The sequence below is a fragment of the Argopecten irradians genome, chromosome 4 (genome assembly GCF_041381155.1).
Source record: "Argopecten irradians isolate NY chromosome 4, Ai_NY, whole genome shotgun sequence".
In the NCBI taxonomy this organism is placed as follows: domain Eukaryota; kingdom Metazoa; phylum Mollusca; class Bivalvia; order Pectinida; family Pectinidae; genus Argopecten; species Argopecten irradians.
This window is the reverse complement of record NC_091137.1, coordinates 13,922,752-13,927,769: the sequence shown is the minus strand read 5'-3', so window position 1 is coordinate 13,927,769 and position 5,018 is coordinate 13,922,752. Positions and strand designations below refer to the sequence as shown.

Sequence of the window (5,018 nt, the reverse complement as noted above, 5' to 3'; positions counted from 1 at the left end):
AACCTTATAAATGTTATAAGCACTAAATAGGGTAATATTGAGCCATGGATATGATAATTAAGACTGTAAATATAAGGATTAAAGTATCTTTCTGGTGGCTCTATTTATCTATTATGGCCTGGTTGAGAGGGCACTATTGCCTCATAGTGTTGTCGACGGATGGAATAGTGCCCGAGTCGAAGGCGAGGACACTATCCCATTACGAGACAATACTATGAGGCAATAGTGCCCTCTAAACCAGGCCATAATGGGTTTAGTACATCACCCTCACATGAGACCCGTTCTAATGTCATCATATCAAAAGCACGTCAAGCGACACTTCACAACGCTATCTTCATTTCAACGTCACAATGTTACATTAAAGGTATATAACATATGAATTATCGCAGAAACCTGTTTATATAAACCGGGATTCAACTTCATGAAGATTAAAAGTAGATCAACTAGTGATACGTTTCGGAGGAAATGACGTGTATTGCGCTCTAAAAATCATGACGTAACAATCGCTACCTACCACAAGGGAACTAACTCTGTAATATGCAAAGACGGAATTGCAAAACTACCCATGTGTGTAGCCAATCAGAATCCAGTATTCTGTCACGTGATGTACTAATGAAGGATAAAGTTGAGTAGGGTATCAATATTTATTTCATGGACAGCTTAGCAGTCTATTCCAAATATCGATACCCTACTCAACTTAATCCTTCGAGCGAGCCACCAGAAAGATACCTTAATCCTTAAATACATAATATAATATGACTGAAGGCAAGGCCTTAAAGGGCGCAGCCAGATGTTTTAATATAAATCATGCACGGCATAGGAAGAGCGAAGCTCTACTTGATTATTTTATTTTCTATTTCATGTAGAAGACACAGTTTAGAAAAAAAGGACGCACTTTAAACTATAGAAGTATAATTTTCTGGCATAAACTCAAAGAAATTAACTCAAAGATTCGGATTTCTCTGTTTCCATTCAAGGCCTGGAGTGCCGCGTATGCGAATCCTATGATTTCGCGCCATTTATTGACGTTATGTGACGTCATGATTCCTTGTGCTCCTCTTCGCCTTGATTGATATTTTGATTGCATTCTATAGCTTTTGATTTTCAAAGTATTATTATTATTATCAAAAAAATAATAATAACAACGTTTAATTACTCCTGTTATGCATTTGCATTAGTTAAATATATATTTACTGGGGAGAGCAGTATCGGAGGGACGCACAAACTCCCCATATGAATGAAAAAAAGGCGGCCGCAAACTGAAGCTGTCAGTGTGTAGGATTGAATTTTAAAGATTGTATTTTTTCTTATATTTTCGTGTATCTGTTACCTTAGAAGTGCTTCGCACTTCGTGCCCTTCGGACACGAAGCGCTGCGCCCTTATATTATAAATCAAACATTTATAACTTGAAAACACATTAAAAGTGACCATTTTTAATTAACATAAGATATATGTGCATGATGGGCTGCAATAGGAGAGAAAAGCGATACGTCACAAATGATTTATCAATCTTTGAACTGGAGACGTTTATACTATAAGCATGGTAATAAGTATAACTGAGTTATGACTGAATGATTATTGTGCCCGTTGTTTTAATTTTTTCACATCCTCTGCACGCTAGTATAATATGTATAATGAACGATAGGGGCCTATCAAAAGGCGCATCACATATTCAGGCATATTTCAAAGTGCGTCTGGCGGGTTGATAAAACACAATATTATCTGGTATTCTTTACAAATATAACTCTTAAGCAAGAAAGGCTTACTTCCTGATAGTCATCCTATTCTAATGTTAAATTATAACTTGACCTGAATTTGAAATTTATACTTTTCATATTTCCGGATCCAATTTGATATATGTATAACAATTCTCGTTAACACGTACATATCAACGTTAAATCTTTTTATCTTTTTGATTTTAAGAATTTCGTTGCAATGTACAATTTGCCTATCAATGAAAAGGTTCCAATATAGAGTTCTTGTGTAGATGGACTTTTCTACTAATATTCACATTAAACAATAAGTATCAATCTGTCACTTAAAAAAGGTAAATCTTTTACTGTATTTCTTTTTGTAACATGAATTGTAATTCCAGAAATCATCTAATATATTAACATTTTCACTGCAGCCCTACTACGTGTATGTAACTTACCAAGCGCAGTTGGCATTCATCAGTCGAGGAATATGAACTATGACGTCACAAATGTCCTCCCTGCAATCACGGACGACATTCAAATTTTTGCTATTTTGACGATAATGAATTCTTCATTCATTACCGATACAAAGTCTCTTTCATTATTACATTATTATTAAATGTAAATATAAACATTGAATGTCTTTCATTTCGCCTTCATAGTAAATATGAATACCAACTGGACAGAGGCAAATTCCATGAAGTACGCTATGAATGCCAAATGAAAGACGTTAGTAACATTACGCTACTGAACAATAGTCATATAGCAAACATGTGACATCAATTTAAAATAAATTTACAATACAAGTTCACAGCTTATAAGGAGCAAAATCCTTCTCCGAAGTTAGTTTTTTTTCATTTATGATGATTGATAATTATAAGAGGTTACATCGCTTTGTACGCTTGTCACATGCAGACGGGATAAGTCTATCTTACGCAAACACTTCATCGTATGAGGCTTTGTTATCGATGCATTCTGGTATGATTGGTCGGTTGTACCATTTTCACATCATGCTTATTTTGCTATGGACGAGGACATTAAAAAACCATATCAATAGTAAATAGTTTACAGACCTATATTCATGATATTTGATAAAAATGGATTATATATTCAGATTATGATATTGTGCCCGGAATATATTGAATGCATGAATGTTTAATTACTAAAAAATAACAATGTTGTTCTTTATTAACGAGGATTTATTTCAAACCGTAGAAATAAATAACACACACAGTTATCATTAACACAAAATCTGGTCACAACGTCATTTCATTTTCTCACCATTACCCTATTGTGATGGGGAGTCTAGGGCGACGGCAGCGCCACATACAGATATAGTACTGTCGATAACACACAGCTGGCCACAGTCTACGTCGTAGGCATACCCTTAATTGTCTTTGACACCGTCTTTGACATCGCCTGCCTGGTCTAAACCAGTTCCCCGCACCGAGGAATGAAGTTTGAGCTTCTGCTTCTTGTGACATCAGCGACACCAATAAGATAGAGGCCACAATAGCGACGTAAACAATATGGCTTTTCTTCATCGTTGAATCGGACCTTTGGCACAAAAGAAAGAAAAACAGTTTACACCACACACACAAAAATCATTGTATTATCAATGTATTAATACTCAGAGGTAACTGTTCAAACACATGTCTAATTTATGAGCAATGAGCACATTAAGACACACATTTACAGCGACTGCAAGTTTCATTTGATTTGTATTAATTGGGGAGTAATACCTCCCAATAGAACTTTAATCACAAGGTTGTAGTGTGGTAGGTTGTAGTGTGGTAAGAAAACACGTTTACCCTAACAAAGATATTCCCTTAACATCTGCAGCATTTCGTCTCCACCTATTTTGGAACAAAACATTATTTCTATCTAGATGATTTTATTTTACCGTAAATTGAAATGCATATTGTCAGAAATCGTATCTAAACTCGCATGAGATAAGTTGGTCACGTTGATTTGCAATTCACACAAATTGCTTCTACGAAATTTGACTATAATAAGCTGTTCCTACACACTTTAAAACTATGACAGGCTTAATCGGTGATCAAATCTAATTGTGGATGTGATTTGCCAATGAACACAACTGACTTACTAATTCCATGTAAACCCGCATTTTGATATGTGTTGTCATGTTTTCGGCAACTATTTCACAGATATCACATTAGGTTTCTATATACCTTAAAAATATGTACACAAAGCCTGTGTGGTTTCAAATATACATACTTTGTGTCCTCACAATTGTTTAGAAAGAAGTAATATAAGTATTTGGGGTTTCTTTGTTCATAAAAAGTAAGCTTTACTTATGGTCTCTGTAAGCGTGTTCTATAAGACCTTATGCTTGTTATCCACACTACTTGTTTGAATCGTTAACTTTTACCAATGAACTACATGACTAGTAATAACGGACATATATTTACTTGTAATTACAATGTAGTAGTATGATTACATGTGTGACTTACGATAGTTATGACATCATCTTATTACATAACTAAACGGATCAGATAAGTAAGACAACCAATGCGTAATACATTCAAGACTTGTATAACTATATAAGTGTTAGCAATATCTCTATAAGTAATTACTTACAGATAACGCGGTACTTCGACTGGCCACGATCTGATCAAACAGTGACTTCTAACGATCCGGAACCTCGCCCAACAAATGGAGTGAAACGCAGATGGTGTGAGGCAAAAAGTATATATATAGGGCGTGGGAAATTGATCGATAGGGAAAATATAAAAAGGAATGATAGATAGGTAACAAATTACCATATTTCATATAGGGAAGGACTGTCTTTTTATCTAGAAGATATAAAGCGATCTATGGTAATAATAACTTTTTAAATTTAGTCGTTAAAATAGGAAAAAAATCAAATGTATTAAAAACCGACTTGAGGTTACCCCAAGCCACAAGAAAATATGTCGTTTAAAGCATGTAAGCATTCAATAAAAAAATGTTTTCAAAGATATATAAATTCATATATAGAGAGCAACCAACTAAATAATTTTACATAGACCACAGTGTTAAACTTTGTTAAAGTTTTGTACTGTATTATTAAAACAAAGAAATATTAGTTAGGTATTGTGTTCTATAATTAAAGTCTAGGTTCTCATATAACACTACATGTAGATAGAAAAATAAAGTTTGGGTCCTTCTGCTCAAACTCCAACCAGGGTAGCTTTATTGAAATCAGGCGCATTTTGCACTAAAAAATCCTGAAATTCTAATGTTTTTACCTATTCATTATCAAAATTGATATTTTGAACCTAAATCTCAATATGAATTTCCAAATTGATATCATGGTTATC

General features: G+C 34.2%; 1 long non-coding RNA gene across 1 annotated transcript; it reads right to left on the bottom strand.

Moving 5' to 3' along the window:
- Positions 1 to 2,873: 2,873 nt before the first annotated feature.
- LOC138322400 (uncharacterized) lies at positions 2,874 to 4,395 on the bottom strand. The gene is made up of 2 exons (XR_011208387.1): positions 4,297 to 4,395; positions 2,874 to 3,252 (listed from the first exon to the last, which is right to left on the bottom strand). It is a non-coding gene; the product is annotated as an uncharacterized lncRNA (long non-coding RNA).
- Positions 4,396 to 5,018: the final 623 nt, after the last annotated feature.